This window comes from Mirounga leonina, unplaced genomic scaffold (assembly GCF_011800145.1).
Source record: "Mirounga leonina isolate KUSES-001 unplaced genomic scaffold, KU_Mleo_1.0 Mir_151, whole genome shotgun sequence".
In the NCBI taxonomy this organism is placed as follows: Eukaryota; Metazoa; Chordata; class Mammalia; order Carnivora; family Phocidae; genus Mirounga; species Mirounga leonina.
In genome coordinates this window covers 56,324,188-56,346,455 of record NW_023270377.1, presented here as the reverse complement: position 1 = coordinate 56,346,455, position 22,268 = coordinate 56,324,188, and the positions used below count along the sequence as shown (strand labels likewise).

General features: G+C 38.9%; 1 protein-coding gene across 9 annotated transcripts in view; it reads right to left on the bottom strand.

Annotated features, from left to right (window-relative positions):
• The window catches only part of ATF2 (activating transcription factor 2), a 102,786-nt gene that overhangs the window by 75,418 nt on the left and 5,100 nt on the right, over positions 1-22,268 (bottom strand). For 6 of the 9 annotated variants that reach the window (XM_035007710.1, XM_035007709.1, XM_035007703.1 and 3 more), the window contains exon 2: positions 11,190-11,288. The exons of 1 other annotated variant lie outside the window; for it this stretch is intronic. The gene's annotated coding sequence lies outside the window, so the exon portion shown is untranslated. Of the gene's footprint in view, positions 1-6,778; positions 6,814-11,189; positions 11,289-15,555; positions 15,597-22,268 lie in introns of those variants that run through there. 2 more of the 9 variants (XM_035007706.1, XM_035007705.1) reach the window with 2 other exon arrangements.

Here is a 22,268-nt window from a genome sequence, read left to right as displayed (position 1 = left end):
CAAAATTCTATTTGTCCTGTAACATAATTGGTCTATATAAGCATCTCCCTCTTCACAGCCTTATAACTTATTTATTTGATATCAGGGTTTTTTTTTTAAAGATTTATTTATATATTTGAGAGAGAGAGAAAGGGAAGGTGAAGAGGGAGACAATATCCAAGCAGACTCCCTCTGAGTGCAGAGTTGGACATGGGGCTTGATCTCATGACCCATGAGATCAGAAGCTGATGAGTCGGATGCTTACCCGACTAAGCCACCCATGCGCCGCTGGTATTAGTTTAAGAACAAGTACATGTTGAAACTATCCAGGTCAGTGGCCCATTTTAAAAACTCTACTGGGGTGCCTGGCTGGTTCAGTTGGAAGAGCATGTGACTCTTGATCTCGGGGTTACAACTTCTAGCCCTACACTGGGTGTGGAGATTACTAAAAAAATAATAATAAATAATTCTGCAAATACTTCATCTTACATTCACTGAAACTCCATCCAGTGGTGAAGAGTAACTATATGCTTATTCAAATAAGACAGAGATGCATAGAGAAAAAATTATTTTTCATAATTTTGCTTATAAATGTGGTATCAAGAATGTCTTGCTCAGAAAAACTGGACAATTCCTGTGGGGAAATGTATAAATAGCCACAGTTCTGAGTCTTGGAGGTATGGGTAATTTGGTATAGGAGATAGGAAGAAGAAAGTTTTTTCCCTGGTTTCCAGGAAAACCTGTATCTGGTAGGGTTCTATTCCTCCGTTCACATCCAACTTTACCATGCTGTCCGTGAGAAAAGGGAAAAGAACACTAGAATAATCCAAAGGAAATCTATAAAAGTTATGCTTCTGTCATTACCCACAGAATGTGAGCTTAATGAGGGCAAGGAACTTAACTTTGGGTTAACTACCTAAAACAGTGCCTACCTACAGCAGCATTTACTCATTAAATATTAAGGAATGACTAAATAGCCATATGATATGAACAAATCAAGACTTGTTCAAGACTAAATAAGTCTAGTCTACCTCAAAAAACTCTTCTAAAACCAGTAAGAAAATGCAGTTCATATTGCTATGAAAAATCAAAGCAAAATTTAAATTCAGTTAAATTCAAGAAACATTTAAACACCAAATATATGCCAAGACACAAAGATGAAAAAACAGTCCCTGCACCTGAGAGACTTTTAGTCTAGCAGAAGGGAATACAGAAATATAATTTCAACTCCTTTGGTAAGAATAGAAGTTAACACACTATGAGAATACACAGGTAGTGCAGGGACCAAACTGAGAGTTCTAGGAATGCTTTCTGAGTGAATCAGCCTGTGGTACCCTTTTCTCTCTCATCTTTTCCACTCCCCCACCACAACTGTCCCCTTTCTCCACAAAAGAAGTTCCTTACCTACACATCAGCCTATTTCCTAGCCAAACAATAAAAACTTCCGTTCCTTATTACGATTTTCTAAAACCTAGCTGAGGTAGTTGTAAATACAACAGCTGAAGCACCTTGAGACATAAATGACGGTATATGTTTTAGGAGGCTTAAATGCTATCTCTTCCTTAAACTGAATCTCAAGCCTCTACATCTAGGTTTATGTCCCCCCTTTTTTTTAAAATAAAGATTTTATTTATTTGAGAGAGAACACAAGTCGGGGAGGGCGTTGCAGAGAGAGAGGGAGAAGCAGACTCCCTGCTGAGCGGGGAGCCTGATGCAGGGCTCCATCCCAGGAGCCTGGGATCATGACCTGAACTGAAGGCAGATGCTTAACTGACTGAGCCACCCAGGTGCCCCCATGCTTATCTCCCTTTTACAGCAAGGTTAGAAATATGCTCACAGGGAAAGGAGGCTCTGTTAAACTCCAAGTTGTTGGAGAATTCAATGACTATAGAGAATTGTTAATATACCACACCACTCTTTGGCAAGCATCCAAACCTATACTGGTAGAAGAATCACTGTCATAAAGAATACACAAGAGGGTTTTAGACAAAATTTAAAAGTCCTTTGGTTTCTCTAATCTCAGTCTTAACTCTTCTTCTAACAGTCCTTTATCTTCCTTGCCCTCATGATCTGGTGCCATCAGTTTCACCTTTTCTTCTTTCAGTCAACAAATATTTGAGTGTCCACTTTGGGCTTGGCACTCTGCCCGATGCTAGCGATGTAGTGGTGAACTAAGATAGGTACCGGCCCTCAAGAAGCTTCCAGGATTGTGAGGGAGTTCACATCAGCTAAGCAAGCATGCGGTGCAGACTTCTTTCCAGGTTCCTAAGACAATTCCATGTGTAAACATGTACATGTTCCCCTCAAAATGTTTCTCTATTTCACTGCTCCAAGGCATTTTATTTTAGAACCCCAAGCTTTAAGGTATACTTTGAATGTTGATATACTTTGAATTTTGTTACAACACAGCCAGAGCAAGTTCCACTATTAGGTATCCCATATAAATGATCAGTCTTACATAATTCTAAAAAACCTTTAAGGCAGAAGCTTGGGGTTCAGAAGGAGGTCACTGTTATTTCCTGATAATAATGAACTAAATTATACCCACTGAACTAAGACATAGTAAGGAACTTTAAATTTGCTCCCATAAAAATACAGAAGAGCAAAAAGAAAAAATAAAAGTCACCTAAAACATCATTTATTGTTCAACATCCCACAGGGTACATAGTCCAGTCTTACTAATGTATGGAGACATGTAGCTTTACAAATTGTAAAAGCTGGGTTACAACTTTCTTTAAAATACAATTACCTAAATTCTGCCACATCATTAAATAGTAATATCATTAAATACTAGATGTCATTTTTAATGGCTATATAGTATTCCATCATACAGGTTATGATATATTTTTAACTAATTCTCTGTTAGTGGATTTTTGTTTTTTTTTGCTTAAACCACTATTATTAGTGGATTTTTATCATCAACAAATATCCTTGATAGCAAATCTCTGTGCAATATCTATAATAATTTTCACAGAAGGAATTTCTAGAAATGAAATGAAATTACTAGGTTAAGGAGCCCAGCACCTCTGGCATGTCTTCTAGGGCCAGTGCCATGTGGTGGTGGCCTGGTGGAGCAGATCAAGCTGGAGGCAGGCATGGAGAGGACCAAGGTCTCCCAAGTGGCTGCAGAGGTTCAGTAGTACTGCATGCAGAATGCCTGCAAGGATACCCTGCCAGTAGGTGTTCCACCTGGAAGCAACCCCTTCCAGAAGCCCAGATCCCGTGCTTTATTCTAAAGACTTGTAGAGAAGAAGCTCACTGAGGATGTATTCAACTACAAAGTGATGAATGCTTCCAAATCTCAAGAAAACACTTTTCTCCAGCCAAATGACTTTCAGGTATTTCAGACTTTTCTGTTGGTCTGGTCCTATAGTCAAAATTCTACAGAAACTGATGAGTTTCTATTCAGATAAGGAAACTGGATGAAGGAACAGATCATGTACCTTATATTCTTGATCTAGTCCCAACTAACTAACCTTGACAAATGAGGTCCCAAAGGGTGACTTACTCAAGGTAAGAAATGGGACAATAACATTTTTAATGCTATATTGTGCTTGCCAGCTGGTATGCCTTGCCATACATTATGTATATCAACTATTATAGCTTGCTATTCTACGCCTACCAACAATACAGAAACTTTATGTAAACCACTTCTAAAAAAAGTAGTGTAGAAAGACCCTTTAGGGACTTTTGGAATTATTCAACAGACCTATCAAATAAAATCACACATAATATGAGATGCCAATAAGAAAATAGTAAAGAAGAACACTTCAAGGAACAATGAATAGAAGAAAGTGGGAGAAATTAACTCGCAAACCATTTCTTATAACTTAAAATACAAAAGCCAAGCCTCCATAAAAAACATATATAAGGATGTCTTTATGAAAAGCAGCTTAGACAGGCTACTGGGGAGCAGACAGTCCAGAGTGTCACTGCTGGGGAGGAGAGAGAAAATTGTTCATGGGAATGGAGAGTAGCTGGAGGGAAGTAGGAGGAGGCAACCATATGAGGTGAGGGATAGAGATGGTACCAGTCCAGCACAGGATACCAGGGCCCAAGCTGGAGAACATCTACGTGATGAGAAGGAGTGGGCCTGGTGGCAACAGATGATTCATTATATACACACACAGGGATTGGCAGAATACAAAGATATATCAAGGATGTAGTGGGTAAAGGTAAATTCACACTATAGGTGATGGTAATTATACAGAATGAATCTTGGTAATCAGATGAAATTTCGAGATACTGGTGTGAACTCACGACTTTCAACAGAGATATAAAGGTACAGAAGTAGAGATATGAAGGTATATATGATAATATGTGCGTATATATCTGCATATATGTTCATATATTTCCCTAGCTGTGTCTACTGAGAACACTGATACCCTCAAAGCAATATACCCGCTAGGCACCCAGATCTTGATGTCTAAATACCATTCTTTACCAAAAGGAACCTGGGCTCCTTCAAGAATTGTCTGGCTCCAGGGCTAGGGTAGGGCAAGAACAGGATGGGCCTTGAATATCTTTTCCAAGAAAATAAAGACTTGGTTACGAATTTGGCCATAAAGTGGTCAAATCTGAACAATGTCAGAATCAAAATAATGATAGTAATGGATCATATTCTGAATAAAATTGGATTCCATTAATCCATACTGATATAAAAGAATAAATTCAACATTCGATAAGACAGGACATTTATATCCTCCAAAATATCCCCTGTTAAAATATATTTTAATTACAAAAGTCTGGCAAATATTATGTTACTCAAATGATCCAAGTTAACAAAATCAGAAATAAGGAAAACCAATATCATGTACTCCAATAGGATGCAATGAGAAGGGACATAGCATCACTTCTATGATAGTCATGTCAAAGATACATAAACCTGAATCTAATCATGAAAAATATTACACAGGGCATCTGGGTGGCTCAGTTGGTTAAGCGACTGCCTTCGGCTCGGGTCATGATCCTGGAGTCCCGGGATCGGGATCAAGTCCCACATCAGGCTCCCTGCTCAGCAGGGAGTCTGCTTCTCCCTCTGACCCTCCTCCCTCTCATGCTCTCTGTCTCTCATTCTCTCTCTCGCAAATAAATAAAATCTTAAAAAAAAAAAAAAAATACACAACCCCAAATTGAGGCAAACTCTTCAAAATAACTGGACTTTAATTTTCTAAGGTGCCCAAGTCATCAAACTCAAGGAAAGACTGATGAACTATTTCAGATGAAAAAAGATGAGTGAGACATGACAACTAACTGCAATGTGAATTCGAGACAGAAATCTTTTGCTATAAAAGGACATTATTGGAACAACTGGTAAAATTTAAATGTGATTTGCAGATTAGATGGTAGCAATAGATCAATGTCAATTTATTGATTTTCAAGGATGTATTGTGGTTTTGTAGGAAAATGTCTTACTGTAGAAAATAAAGTATTTGGGGTAATGGGACATCTTGCTGGCAACTCACTCTTAAAAGGTTCTGAACTAAAAAATTAAAAATGGAAAACTTATAGAAGTTCAAATTATAGTCATTTGCACTATAATAATATACTATATAACCATTATATAATTAGTGTTATGTAGTGTTTAGGAGTAGTTATGAGAAAAATACTATACAACATGGATTCTCTAACGATTCTCTGCTTGTTTCTGGTTTATAACTTTCATGTTATTGGATGTCAAAGAGTAAAAAAATCACTTCTATACTGCAAGGTTAAGAGAAAACAGAATCATGACAGAACAATTACCATACCTGAATAAAAACTCAAGAGATGATATCAATTACTTATCCTAATAGTTCCTTTTTTTAAAATATGGAATGTGTTAAGCAAGATGATCTTTTAGGTCATAATATCAGAATTCAAAATGGCATGGGAATAGTATCATTCAAATGATTCAGCTGATAAAAATATTTGGTGTTGGGATGCCTGGGTGGCTCAGTCAGTTAAGCGGCTGCCTTCAGCTCAGGTCATGGTCCTGGGGTCCTGGGATCGAGTCCCACATCAGGCTCCTTGCTCAGCGGGGAGCCTGCTTCTCCCTCTGCCTCTGCCTCTCCCCCTGCTTGTGCTCTGTCTCTCTCTCTCTCTGACAAATAAATAAAATCTTAAAAAAAAAAAAATACTTGGTGTTTCTTCAATCTCTATCAGAAACAAGAAAGAGAGAAACCAATTTACTTCATAGAAAACAGGGTGGGTAAATGAAGCTTTAAAAATGGGAGGGAGTGGGGTGCTTGGCTGGCTCGGTCAGTGGAGCATGTGACTCTTGGTCTCAGGGTTGTGAGTTTGAGCCCCACATTAGGTAGAGAGATCACTTAAAAATAAAATCTTTTTTTTTTAAAGATTTAATTTATTTATTTGACAGAGAGAGACACAGCGAGAGCGGGAACACAAATAGGGGGAGCAGGGGAGGGAGAAGCAGGCTTCCTGCTGAGCAAGGAGCCTGACGTGGGGCTCGATCACAGGACCTTGGGACCATGACCTGAGCTGAAGGCAGACGCTTAACGACTGAGCCACCCAGGCACCCCTGAAAATAAAATCTTAAAAAAAATGGGAGGGAGCAAGTCAATTTCTGGTGATTAACTTCAAAAATTTCTAGATTCTTTTTTTAATTAAAATAGTTTAAGTTTTTTTATTTAAGTGATCTCTACACCCTATGTGGGCTCGAACTCACAACTCCGAGATCAAAAGTCGAACGCTCTTCCAACTGAGCCAGTCAGGCACCCCAAAAATCTCTGGATTCTAAAATGTTAATTTTACTGACCCTCTAGTTAGCCATAGAATTATAAATGTTATAATTTCTTACCTTTAAAGTATGTACTCAAGTTTCAAAGCAGATTTCTAAAATATGGATAATACTAAATGTTACAATGTATAGCATTCCCAAACATTTCTAATACAACTACTTTACAAAATGTATTTAGAAAATATCTGACTGCCTATTTTGTACCTTATGCCATATTAAGAATAAGAGATATGGACCCTCTTACACTGTTGGTGGGAATGCAACTTGGTACAGCCACTTTGGAAAACAGCGTGGAGGTTCCTCAAAAAATTAAAAACAGAGCTACCCTATTACCCAGCAACTGCACTACTGCGTATTTACCCCAAAGACACAGATGTAGTGAAAAGAAGGGCCATATGCACTCCAATGTTCATAGCAGCAATGTCCGCAATAGCCAAACTGTGGAAAGAGCCGAGATGCCCTTCAACAGATGAATGGATAAAGAAGATGTGGTCCATATATACAATGGAATATTACTCAGCCATCAGAAAGGATGAATACCCAACTTTTACATCAACATGGATGGGACTGGAGGAGATTATGCTAAGTGAAATAAGTCAGGCAGAGAAAGTCAATTATCATATGGTTTCACTTATTTGTGGAACATAAGGAATAGCATGGAGAACATTAGGAGAAGGAAGGGAAAAATGAAGGGGGGGAAATTGGAGGGAGAGATGAACCATGAGAGACTATGGACTCTGAGAAACAAACAGGGTTTTAGAGGGGAGGGGGGAGGGGGAATTGGTTAGCCCGGTGATGGGTATTAAGGAGGGCACATACTGCATGGAGCACTGGGTGTCATACGAAAACAATGGATCGTGGATCACCACATCAAAAACCAATGATGTATTGTATGGTGACTAACATAACATAATAAAATTAAAAAAAAAAAAGAGTAAGAGATATGGAAAGAAAAAAAGAATAAGAAATATGGTCCTTGCCCTCAAAATCAGATTAGTAAGAACAAACAAGTATAATTCTGTGATATATATATAATAATAAAGATATACACAGGCACTATGGGAACATAGGGGATTAAGATTATGGAGCTGGTCATCTCTCCTCAGCACCCACACTCCCCTCTTAGACAGCCTGATTACCAGTGAAGGGCAATCCTAGAATATCCATGACCCAGACATACCTGCCTCAGGTGAACCAGGGAGACACCAGGGGAGACACTTAAATTAAGCCAATCAGATTACCTCTTCAGGAAATTTGTAAAAAGAAAAAAGCCAAACAGAGGTGGGCAGCAAAGATTCCAAATCATACTCAGGACTGGTAGACATTTACTATCATATTCATACTGATAAGAAATTAATGAAACCCAAAAGAGAGCAGGCACAGAAAAAGAGATGAGAAACCATGCAGCCAAGAAGGAAAGTAGTTTCTGTAATGCCTATGCTTTCTGTGACTGAATCATGCAAGTCTTCTATATTCTGAGTATGATCTCTCTTTTTTTTTTTAACCTGATTTATCCAATTAAGTTTCTAACCCTTAAGACAAGTACATTGCCAAATGTGGAGAGAGGGTCTGGGAAGGCTACTACTGAAGTAGCAGTAGTCTCAAAGGTAGAGGCATCAGGCAGTGAGGGATGATGTTTTTTCAGCAGAGAAAACAGCAAGCATACAGAATCACAATGAAGTAGAAGTACACTGAGAGATCTTTAAGAACTTCTGATGGCTGAAGCATGGGGATATAAGGCTGAAGGGAAGAGAGATAAGGCCAGAAAGAGAAGCAAATCTTGAAGGGCCTTTATTACCCTGGCAAGGAGTTTGGATTCCACCCTCACCACCCCCATCCCACTGCTACTCTGAAGTTATAAATACAAGCCTGTGCCAAAATGTTGAGCTAAGCAAGTTTTTCACATTTTTAAATGGGCAGGGGTGGGAGGAGAATAAGCAACAGAGACCATATGTGGCCCCTATAAAGTCTAAAATATCCACTATCTGGCCCTTTAAAGAATAAGTGTGCTTAATTATGCTGTAAAAAAAATGGAAAGATTTTATGATGCTGAACTAGATAATCAAAGGGAAATTTTTGCAAGATCTAATAGAAGTATGGAGGATGGATTAAAGGCCAACACTATGCATAAGAAAGCCAGTACAAATTACTGCTAAATTCAGAAAAGAGAATGATGATTTGCACACCAACAGTACCCGTCAAAATGAGAGGAAAGGACCAGTTATAAAATAAATGTTTAGGATAAGTCCTCAAAAGGCCTCCACACCATTGCATATGGACTGACCCCTGCCTTCTACCCCAGTCTTATGCTACTCCTTAATCCTTTGGCTCTAGTCTCATGCAGGCTTTTAATCCAATCCATCTCTCAGCCTAGAATGCTCTCACTTCCCACCTACCCATCTTTCTTAGTAAACACTGTTCACCCTCCATCCACTATCTCTCTACCCTTAAGTTCAGATCACTCATTTACTTAGTCATTTAGTCAATAAATATTTACTGAGTACATGCAAGAGGGCAGGAATTGTGCTAGACTCTAGGGTACAATGATACATAGTCCCTGCCCTCAAGGAATTTACATTTAAAAAAAAAAGATTTATTTATTTTAGAGAGAGAGGGGGGTGGGCACACACGCATGTGGGGGGAGGGGCTGAGGGAGAGAGGGAGGGAGGAAGAGAGAGAGGGAGGAAGAGAGAGAGGGAGGAAGAGAGAGGGAGAGAAAGAGAGACAGGAAGAAGCAGACTCCCCACTGAATGCGGAGCCTGAGACTGGGTTCAATCAATCTCAAAACCCTGAGAGCATGACCTGAGCCGAAATCAAATGTTGGACACTTAACTGACTGAGCCACCCAGGTGCCCCTGGAATTACATTTTATGGAATACTTCTAACCAAATCAGGATTTGAACATTTAAGTTGGTCAAGCAGCTCAGAAATTATTTAACCTATATATATCAGTGTGTAAGAAAAAGTTTGCCATCCTTTCCTCCTTGAAAAATTCCCTGCTTAAAAATTTTTACTTTTTCAAATACATTATACATATATATTTATTTTCTAAATTTTGTCCAAATTAGAGCAACTGTACATTTACACACGGTTTCTCTTTTGATCTGAACCTTCAGATTCAGGTACAACAGCACAGGCTAATCTGCTTGTGTATCTTGATGTATCTGACAAAGTCTATCACTAGACCACCATGCTTTGAAAGATTTTGTATGCCAGATCACATTTATCAAAAATTTCCTTCCATTTTTAGAAGCTATATCCCCAAACTATAAATGGCTTGGAATGAGAAACCACTGTATTTTATATCTTTAACTTCACCACACTGTGGCTGACACACAGAAGACTTTCAATAAAGGTATATTTGAGGACTATATAACTTCCTATTAATGTTTCTGATCAGTGTGAATAATCATGGAACTAAATTTAGTGGATTTAATTCAATACAAAAGCAAATGTTGGGGCGCGTGGGTGGCTTAGTCATTAAGCATCTGCCTTCGGCTCGGGTCATGATCCCAGGGTCCTGGGATTGAGCCCCACATTGGGCTCCCTGCTCCGCGGGAAGCCTGCTTCTCCCTCTCCCACTCCCTCTGCTTGTGTTCCCTCTCTCTCTGTGTCTCTCTCTGTCAAATAAATAAATAAAAACTTAAAAAAAAAAAAAAAGCAAATAAATGTTGACATTTTAGTTAGCATGTACAGCCTTCAAACGGGCAATATTTTTTGTCCAAAATATTTTTGGACTATAGAAAATACTTCAGGGTGTTTGGCTGGCTCAGTAGGTAGAGCATGTGACTCTTGATCTTGGGGTCATGAGTTTAGGCCCCATATTGGGTGTAGAGCTTACTTAAAAAAAAAAAAAGAAGAAAAAAGAAAATACTTCAAGGAGTAACTCTTGTTACTATCTGTTATAAAATCCTAGAATTGGGACTTTCATATGCGGACCCTTTGCTATAGAGAATTCCCTAGTCAGATTAAGTTTAGGAGGCTCTGAGTTAAAATTAAACAATTTGGGACGCCTGGGTGGCTCAGTCAGTTAAGCGTCTGCCTTCAGCTCAGGTCATGATCCCAGGGTCCTGGGATCGAGTCCCTCATCAGGCTCCTTGCTCAGTGGGGAGCCTGCTTCTTCTTCTGCCTGCTGCTCCCCCTGCTTGTGCTCTCTCTCTGACAAATAAAATCTTTCAAAAACAATTAAACAATTTAATATTAAGTCTTCAATGTGCTTTTATTTTTTATTTTATTTTTTTTGGAAGATTTTATTTATTTATTCGGCAGAGAGAGACACAGCGAGAGAGGGAACACAAACAGGGGGAGAGGGAGAGGGAGAAGCAGGCTATTTTTACTAAATACTATCAATATGGTAGGACACTAGCACCCTGAGGATACTATCTGGAAGCATCTGTTGAATTCAGTAATATGTGAGAGACAACTGGAAAATAAAAAACCACTTTTGCATTAAAAGCTTAAAATCTCTTACCTTTCTAACTGGTGGGCCATGAGCTTTATTCACTGCTGCCAGGAATCCCTTAGCTCTAATCAAGTAAGCAGTGCTTCTCAAGTTTCCATCTGAGTCTCCCTAGGGCAAAGGAAAGGCAGAAAAGAGATTGAACTCCTTATTCTGTGAGATCTGAGGAAATAGGCTCATGCAGTTGAACTCCTACACAAAAATTTTTAAGCATTTGCTTTATATTTAAAAATGTATGTGAAGTTTGCCTTTCATTCCATTATTTTCTGATATAAAAATTAAGGTTCCCTCCAAAAGTTTCAATGCTCCAGGAAGATGTTTATCCTGTGGTTGCCTGTAACTCCTAGCAAAATGCCACCTAGAGGTGTAACAGCTTCAAAGACGGAAGTACAGCAGCGGAATCTTGGTGAAAGGAGAAAAATGAAGCTTTTTAATAGAAGGGAGGGGTAGTCATAGATAATTGGTGAAATGGCAGTGCTGAATCTGAGCATCAAAATTCTGTGCTCGCTTCGGCAGCACATATACTAAAAAACTGAGCATCAAAATTCTAAGTGGAGATGATAATATATGTTTTTTTTTTTTCTTTTCTTCCAAGTTTTTATTTAGAGATGAAAATTTTTTGTGGGTCAGTGCTGCACCATACCATCCAGGGGACCCGGTTCATATGCTTTTCATTTGGAAACAGCTTGATTTTTTTATACCTATATCAGCTGGATTGGGTTCAGCTATGAGTGACAGAAAACTCAAAATTTGTTAACAATAGCTTAAATGATTCAGAAGTTTATTTCTTTCACGTAAAAGCACAGGCAATCCCAAACCATGATCATTAGGAACCCAGGCTCCTTCTATTTTGTTGTTTTGCCATCCTCAACATGTGGTATCCCGTTCATGGTTTAAAATAACTGCTTAAGGTCTAACCATAACACCTGCTGATCAGACAGCAGGAAGGAGAATGAGAAGATGAGCAATAGTCTATTTAGGAAATTTTCCAACAGCTCACAGGAAACGTCTATTTACATTCCATACACCAGAACTTAAGTCACAACAGCTATACCTAGCTGAGAAATAAATTCTTTATTTCACCATATACTCAGCTAAAAACTGGAGCATCAATAATAAAGAAAAAGAAGAAAATGAATACTGGTCAACATTTCTGTCATCATACTCTCTCACCCTAAAATATAGGATGGTGGGATACCTTGTAGAAATGTCTTAGCAGTCCACTGAAGGGAGCTTTCAAAAGCAGAAAGTCCTGCCAGTGGCCAAGGAGCAAGACCAGTGTTCATAAAGAACTTCTCTAAATATAAAAGGTCAATCTGTAGGTGACAGAGAAAAAAGAGAAAAATCTGAAGACCAGAATAATAATGCAATAGCAAAGAAACAACCTAAATAAGTTGTAGTTTAGGAAAATAAACTCACATGTGAGGTCCACAAAACTCAGAAATGATTAACACAGGGCCATTATATAATTAATAGAGTGCCCAAGCGGAGTCTGGGTAATAACCTGGCAGAAAACCAAGTTACCAATTCCATTAGGAAAAGGCAGTAATCCTGGAACAAGATGTTAAAAGGGAAAGTAGACTTTCCTCTACCATTATTTAAGGACTGAACTCTCATTATTAGGCTGTGTATGAACTTGGGAGATGTCCCTATTGCACAGACTGTTGAAAAGAAGGATTGCACTTTACCTTGAATAAGGCTGGCTGAAACAGTCTTCATGTTTAAAACTTTGATGAGAATACTAGAAGCTGGAAAGACTCTCATTTCAAAGCTGCATCAAAATTCTATTTTACACAGACTGTTCCTTAAAGGGAAAGGGCCCTGAACAGGATACTTAGCTGTACAAATGTAAAATAAGGACTATAAATGGAACAGCAATTCAAAGGACAAATGCCTCTGTGTAAAGGTTCACATTTTCTAGCTAGAGATAAATTTCTGCAAATTGTTTCTTTCAGGGAAATGTGTATTTTTAAGTAGGGCTTAAGATTTTCCTATGGAGTGCTGTGTTCTTATTTTAGCAGTTGCTCACAAAAGACCAGGAACTAACACCCTGGAAAACAGCAAGATGGACTTCTGGTCTTCACTTCAAGAGAAAGGCAATAAGATTAAGCTAGCAAGCTGTACCTGGCCTGGCCTATACAGCTTATGTTTTATGCATGCAATGTTAAGATTATCATCCAGACTTTGAAAGACATTAAACAATTATTTTTGTTTGTTTTTGGGTTTTTTGGGGTTTTGTAACCTGAAACATACAGATGTAAAGAACTTCTCTTTTACCACTGCTACCCTACCCTAGCTACTGTATATGTATTTCTTATACAAGCATATTATTTTATTGTGCCTCACAGTTAGTGCATTTTTTATAAATTGAAGGTTTTTGGCAACCTTCACTACATGGAACAACTCTATTGGTGCCAATTTTCCAACAGCATTTGCTCACTTCATGTCTTTGTGTCACCTTTTGGTAATTCTTGCAAATTTCAAACTTCTTCACTATTATTATATTTGTTATGGTGATTTATGATCAGTGATCTTTGATGTTACTATTATAATTGTTTTAGGGTGCCACGGACTACACCCACATAAGACAGCAAACTTAAACGATAAGTGCTGTTTAAGTTCTAACGGTTCCACCTACCAGCTCCTCCCCCATCTCTCTCCCTCTTTCTGCTTCCCTGTGCCCTGCGACACAACAATATTGAAATTAGACCAATTAATGACCCTACAATGGCCTCTAAATGTTCAAGGGAAAGGAAGAGGGGCACATCTCCCACATTAACCCAAAAGCTAGAAATGATTATGCTTAGTGAGGAAAGCATGTTGAAAGCCGAGATAGGCCAAAAGCTAGGCCTCTTGACCAAACAGGTAGCCAAGCTGTGAATGCAAAGGTAAACTTCTTGATGGAAATCAAAAGTGCTATTCTCGTGAACATGCAAATGATAAATAAAACAGCCTTACAACTGAAACTTTTGGTGGTATGAATAGATCAAATCAGCTATACATGGCAGAAAACTGTTATTTAAAAAGTGTCTTAAAGGTGCCTGGGTGGCTCAGTCGTTAAGCATCTGCCTTCAGCTCAGGTCATGACTACTTTGATTGATATACATTACCTTAAGCTAAAACCTAATCCAGACTAAGGCCCTAACTCTCCTTAATTCTAAGGCGGCTGAGAGAGGTGAAGCAGCTGCAGAAGAAAAGCTGGCAGCTGGCAGCTGGTTCATGAGGTTTAAGGAAAGAAGCCACCTTTATAACATAAAAGTGTAAGACGAGGGGGCCCCTGGCTAGCTCCGTCAGTAGAGCATGCAACTCTTGATCTCAGGGTCTTAAGTTCGAGCCCCACACTGGCTGTAGAGATTACTTAAAATTTTTTTTAAAAAAGTACAAGGTGAAGCAGCAAGTGCTAATATAGAAACTGCAACAAGTTATCTAGAATATCTAGCTAAGATCATTAATGACGGTGGCTACACTAAACAAAAGATTCTCAATGTAGATGAAACAGCCTTAGATGGGAAGAAGATACCCTCTAGGGCTTTCATAGCTAGAAAAAAAGTTCATGTCTCGTTTCAAAGCTTCAAAGAACAGGCTTTCTTGTTAGGGGCTAACACAGCTGGTAACTTTAAGTTGAAGCCAATGCTCCTTGATCATTCTGAAAATCTTAGAGCCCTTAAGAATTACACTCAATCTACTCTGCCTGTGCTCTATAAATGGAACAACAAAGTCTGAATGACAGCACCTCTGTTTACAACATGGTTTAGTGAATATTTTAAGCCCACTGTTGAGACATGCTGCTCAGAAAAAAAGATTCCTTTCAAAATGTTACTGCTCACTGACAATGCACCTGACACCCAAAAACTTTAATGGAGATGTGTAACAAGATTAATGTTTTCATGCCTGCTAAACACATCTATTCTGCTGCCTATGGATCAAGGAGTAATTCTTTCAAGTCTTATTTAAGAAATACATTTTATAAAACTGTAGCTACTATAGATAGTGATTCCTCTGATGGATCTAGACAAAACTGAAAACCTTCTAAAGAAGATTCACCATTCTAGATGCCATTAAGAGCATTTGTGATTCATGGGAAGAAGTCAAAATATCAACATTAACAGAGGAGTCTGGAAGAAGTTGATTCCAACTCTCATGATGATTTTGAGGGGTTCAAGACTTCAGTGGAGGAAGTAAATACAAATGTGGTGGAAACAGCAAGAGAACTAGAAGTGGAACCTAAAGACGTGACTGAATTGCTGCAATCTCATGATAAACTTGAACAAATGAGGAGCTGCTCTTTATGCATGAGCAAAGAAAGTGATTTCTTGAGATGGAATCTACTCCTGGTAAAGATGCTCTGAAGATTATTGAAATGATAGCAAAGGGACACCTGGGTTGCTCAGTCGGTTGAGTCTCTGCCTTCGGCTCGGGTCATGATCCCAGGGTCCTGGGATTGAGTCCCACGTCGTCGGGCTCCCTGCTCAGTGGGGAGTCTGCTTCTCCCTCTCTGCCTGCCACTCCCCCTGCTTTGTGCTCTGACAAATAAAATCTTAAAAAAAAAAATGATAGCAAAGAATTTAGAATATTACATAAAATTAGTTGACAAAGCAGTGATTGGGCTTGAGAGGATTGACTCCAACTTTTAAAGTTCTACCATGGGTAAACTTCATTGATGTTTAAAGAAATTGCCATAGGGCACCTGGGTGGCTCAGTTGGTTAAGCGACTGCCTTCGGCTCAGGTCATGATCCTGGAGTCCCGGGATCGAGTCCCGCATCGGGCTCCCTGCTCGGCAGGGAGTCTGCTTCTCCCTCTGATCCTCCATCTCATGCTCTCTCTCTCTGTCTCATTCTCTCTCTCAAATAAATAAATAAAATCTTTAAAAAAAAAAAAAAGAAAGAAATTGCCATAGCCACCCCACCTTCAGCAACCACCACCTGATCAGTGAAGAGCCACCATGGGCAAAACCCTACACCAGCAAAAAGATTACAACTGGCTGAAAGCTCAGATGATGGTTAGCGTTTTTTTTTTTTAAGCAATAAAGGATTTTTAAATTAAGATATGCACAGTTTTTTTAAGATATAATATTAGCACACACTTAAAAGACTACCGCATAGTGGGGGCACCTGGGTGGCTCAGTCGTTAAGTGTCTGCCTTCGGCTCAGGTCACGGTCCCAGGGTCCTGGGATCGAGCCCCACATCGGGCTCCCTGCTCTGCGGGGGACCTGCTTCTCCCTCTCCCACTCCCCCTGCTTGTGTTCCCTCTCTCGCTGTGTCTCTGTCAAATAAATAAAATCTTAAAAAAAAAAATGACTACAGCATAGTGAAAACATAAATTTTAAATGCACTAGGAAACCAAAAAAATTCATTCCTCTTGCTTTATTGTGGTCATCTGGAACCTAACCTGCCATATCTCTAAGGTATGCCTGTATTTGGATATAATTAACCTGTGGTTAAGGGGTATGGGCTCTGTGGAAAGAGGCAAACACTGCTAATGGTAAATATTCTGGAAAGCAGATATTGTGTCAAAGAACAAGGCTCAGGGGGCGCCTGGGTGGCTCAGATGGTTAAGCGTCTGCCTTCGGCTCGGGTCACGATCTCAGTGTCCTGGGATCGAGTCCCACATTGGGCTCCCTGATCAGTGGGGAGTCTGCTTCTTCCTCTCCCTCTGCCTGTGGCTCCCCCCTGCTTGTGCTCTATCTCTCTGACAAATAAAATCTTTAAAAAACAAAAACAAAAACAAAAACAAAAACAAGGCTCAGAAAGTAGATATTCATGTGAGAAAGGAACTTGACATAGACTCAGAAGAGTCTATGGGTTTCTGGCCTTGTCAGAGGACAGGAGCTAGGCAGGAAGAGGACAGTCTTTTCAAGGCAGTGTTCAAACAGGTGTATGTATTACTGAAGGTACACTAATGCATTCCAAGGGACACCTGAGCAGGATAAGTTTTAAGAAAATTTTTGTATCTTTAATTTCCCTATGTTTGCTTTCCTAAAAATGGTCTACTTTCCCTAAATCCTCATTCTTCCACAGCTCAAAAGAAACCCATACTTCTCACCCATACCAAATCTCATTACCATGCACTGCCCCCAGGTTGTAAAACCTTCATGGAACAAAACAAGGGGATTATTTAAAAAGTGTCTTAAAGGGCGCCTGGGTGGCTCAGTCATTAAGCGTCTGCCTTCAGCTCAGGTCATGATCCCAGGGTCTCAGGATCGAGTACCACATCGGGCTCCCTGTTCCGCGGGAAGCCTGCTTCTCCCTCTCCCACTGCTTGTGTTCCCTCTCTCTCTGTTGAAAAATAAATAAAATCTTAAAAAAAAAAACCCAAAAAGCTCACAAAATCTCTCATAAAAAAATAAATAAAACAAAAATAAAAAGTGTCTTAAAGCCTCCCTTAACCCAGGCACCATTTAACCTCAGGCTTGTGTCTTTGCCTGTCTTAGAAGTATTTCTACTGGGCACCTGGATGGCTCAGTCGTTAAGCGTCTGCCTTCGGCTCAGGTCATGATCCCAGGGTCCTGGGATCGAGTCCCACATCGGGCTCCCTGCTCGGCAGGAAGCCTGCTTCTCCCTCTCCCACTCCCCCTGCTTGTGTTCCTGCTCTCGCTATCTCTCTCTCTGTCAAATAAATAAATAAAAATCTTAAAAAAAAAAAAAAAGTATTTCTACTAAAGCATTGTGTTTAAGAATGGCATTTTGCCCTGTGTTTAGGAATGTTCTGAATTCATACATATTGTTTAGTGTGATGACAGGAACAATAAAAACTTTTCATTTAATGATTGCTTCTTCCATTCTCAAAATATTGTCCAAAAATGCACTGTCCCGAGAGAGCTCCATGAAGAGAAGAAATCAATAAGAAACTGAGAAAAGTTCAATTTATATTTATTGCAGAGAAGTATGATAAAGTGATCAATACTTTAAAACACATTAAAATCCACTGGATTCAAATAAAATTATGTTGAAAAAGAGGAAGTTAAATAGGTTAATAAGAGGAATAATGAAAATTTCCAACTGTTAAAGATGAATTAATTCTAGTCTGTTTTTTATTTTTATTTTTTTTCAAGATTTTATTTATTTGACACAGAGAGACATAGCGAGAGAGGGAACACTGCTTGCAGGGGGAACGGGAAGAGGGAGAAGCAGGCTTCCCCCCGAGCAGGGAGCCTGATGTGGGGCTCGATCCCAGGACCCTGGGATCATGACCTGAGCCGAAAGCAGATGCTTTAACGACTGAGCCACCCAGGCGCCCCTCTAGTCTGTTTTTTAAAACCAATGATCGCATCAAATCACTACTGAAATTAGGTACTTATAAAAAAAAGTAGTGTCAGTATCTAGAAAAGCCAGAAATTGTACTTTTTTTCAACTATTTAAACTTAAGATGAAAAATTTTAGGATTCAACTTAGAAAGGTACAAAGTTTATCAAATTTCTTTTCAGGAGCCCATTAGTGTAGTAGGTAGAACGGTCCCCCAAAGTAGTCCACACCCAAATCCTTGGAAACTATGAATAGTTATATTATATGGCAAAATGGACTCTGAGGATGTAAAAAAATCCTAAAACAGGAAGATTTACAAATCCTAAAACAGGAAGATTATTCTGGGTTATCCAGGTGGCCCAATCTAATTACAGGAGCCCTTAAGAACAGAAAACTTTCTGTCTGGAGTCTCAGAGATTCAGTAGTAGCATAAGTCAAAAATATTAGAAGCATGAGGAAGACCTGACTTGTCATTACTGGAGGGGACAGGACTGAAAGCCTTTCAGCTTCTAAGAGCTGAATAACCATCTAAGTGGTTATCAGTCCAAAAGGAATCTGCATTCAGCCAAGAATCTGAACGAACCCGGAAGTGGATTTTCCCCCCAGACACTCTAGCATGGAATACAGCTCAGCCAACAATAAATTCTGGGTTTGTAAGACCCTAAGCAGAAGACCCAGCTGAGCCCCCCTGGACTTCTGACCTACAAAAACTGTGAGATAAATTTGTGTTGTTTTAAGATGCAAAATATGTGATAATTTGTGATGCAGGAATAGGACATTAACAGTGTGAGCAAAAATGTTAAGGTACCCAGGAGGATAGGCTTGTGTCACAAGGCTTCAAGGGCAGCAATACCTTATAGACAAAGAACTCTGTGTTTTAATTTCCTTCTTATATCTTGGTCAAGAGCCACAAAATGCAAAAAGTTATCCTAGAGCAATCCTGGGGTCCTGGGAACATCAGTATGGTCATAGTAACAAAACTTGAACCTAAGAGTTTGAAAACCTGTAACTATGAGCTAGTAACTCCTTTTCAAGGTTAAGGTACCTTTGAGTTTCTATATTAGAAAACTTTTAAATGGTACGATTTCACTATGATCCTCAACAGTAAGAAACAATACACCACTTTCAGTGTTGTCAAAAAGAATAAAGGATAATAATATATACAAAATACATAGTATAGTGCATGGCACTTACATGGTATCTATTATTACAACTTTTACTGTATTTTACTTGGACGTTAAATGTACATTTTCCTAACGCTTAATCAATCCTAATCTTACTACCTTCTTTAAAGCCCCAAACTGAGAACTCCATGTTTAATTTTTAAACAAAAGGTTTTTAGTCTTTAACCCATGAATTTGATGTTATCCCATAAGGTTATTTGGTATATAATGTTTAGTTCTGTGTAAGGAAATCAAATACCTCAGAAGTGAGAAAAACAGAAGCCCAGCTTTAATGAGGAAAGCAGCTTTTAATTTTGCCCCACTCACAGCAGACACGACAGATGTTCTTCACACATATCCCCAATTCCCAAGAGTATATAGGCATTTTGATGAAATTCCTCAAAGTTGATGGCACACACAAAGAACACCTCAGACTTTTCCCAATATTGTATTCATGAAAGTATGACTATGTGAGTATTGAGATCAACCCAATATATCAAATATCCTTTAATAAAAATGTAAGTTTTTAAGTTAAACTTCATTTTTTAAGTAAGTCTTAATTATTCCCAGACCTCTAATCCCTAGGTGATATAAGGTAAGCAAGTTCTTGTCTTATAGCCTAAAATTACAACAGAACATTAGAAATATACAAATACAGGGGCACCTAGGTGGCTCAGTTAGGTGTCCGGCTCTTGGTTTCAGCTTAGGTCGTCTTCTCATGGGTATTGGGATCCAGCACTGTGTCAGGCTCCACGCTCAGCAGGAAGTCTGCTTGAGGATTCTCTCCTTCCCTCTCCCTCTGCCCTCCCCTACTCAACCACACACTCTCTCCGTCTCTAAAATAAAATAAAATAAATCTAGGGATACCTGGAAGGCTCAGTCGGTTAAGCATCTGCTTTTGGCTCAGGTCATGATCCCAGGGTCCTGGGATCGAGTCCTACATCAGGCTCCTTGCTCAGCAGGAGCCTGCTTCTCCCTCTGCCTGCCGCTCCCCCTGCTTGTGCATGCACTTTCTCTGACAAATAAATAAAATCTTAAAAAAATAATCTAAAAAAATACACAAATAAAAAGACCATACAGATTAATGGTTATGAATATGAACAGTCCTAATCCAAATTTTTACTAATAACATCATTTTAGATTTGGTAATCACATCTGTTATATAAAATAATGCCCATAGCATTATTTTCCTAAAGGTAGATGTAAAAAATGTACATATCTTTTATTGTTTTTATTCTAATTGTATTCTTGTATCTTTTATTATTATTGTATTCTTACTAAAAACTTACTTTTTTTTTTTTTTAAAGATTTTATTTATTTATTTGAGACAGAGAGAATGAGAGAGACAGAGAGCACATGAGAGGGGGGAGGGTCAGAGGGAGAAGCAGACTCCCTGCCAAGCAGGGAGCCCGATGCGGGACTCGATCCTGGGACTCCAGGATCATGACCTGAGCCGAAGGCAGTCGCTTAACCAACTGAGCCACCCAGGCGCCCAAAAACTTACCTTTTGTAAAAGTAAAAAGAGAATAGAAATCACAGTTCACCAAGAATTACAGTAAGTCCTAGTTATCACTGCTATTAAGAGTATATTGATACTAATTTCTCATTATGAATAAAGTACAAATAAGATAGGGTATAGATTATGTATAATTCCTACTGCAACACTAGTAAGCTCCTCTCTTCCTCTCAAAGTATATCAAAATTAAGTGAAAGAGATATTACTAAATAACCTTCAATCCAACATCATGTCAATAATTATTAAAATCTTCTTTACAAATGATAAAAGACACAGTGACTCTCAACACTGTGATTGAGAACTGATGTTACATTAGTTGAATAATCAATAAAGAACTCAAAAGAACATTAGAAGAAGACATACAGATGGCCAGCAGACAAATGAAAAGATGCTCATCATCACTTATCAGGCAAATGCAAATCAAAACTACAAGGAGGTACCACCTTCACACCCATCAGAAAGCTAAAATCAACAACACAAGAAATAACAGGTGTTGGCGAGGATGTGGAGAAAAAGGAACACCTATGCACTGTTCATGCGAATGCAAACTGGTACAGCAACTAGAAACCAGTATGGAGGTTCCTCAAAAACCTAACAGAACTACCTTATGAACCAGCAATTGCACTACTGGGCATTTACCTGAAGAATATGAGAACACTAATTCAAAGAGATACATGCACCCCTATGTTTATAGAGGCATTATTTACAATGGAAGCAGCCCAAGTGTCCGTTGATAAATGAATGGATAAAGATGATGTGATACACACACACCCACACACACTCACTCACTCAATGGAATATTACTCAGTCATAAAAAAGAATGAAATCTTGTCATTTGCAATGACATGCATGGAACTAGAGAGTATTATGCTAAGTGAAATAAGTCAGAGAAAGACAAATACCATATGATTTCACTTGCATGTGCAATTTAAGAAACAAACAAGAAAAGGGAAAATAAAATTAGAGAGACAAATCAAGAAACAGACTCTTAATTATAGAGAACTGATGGTTACGGGGTGTGTGTAGGGGGATGGATTAAATAGGTGATGGGGTTTAAGGAGTGCACTTGTAGTGATGAGCACAGGGTTATGTATGTAAGTTATGAATCACTATATCGTACACCTGAAACTAATACTATATGTTAACTAATTAGAATTAAAAAAAGAACA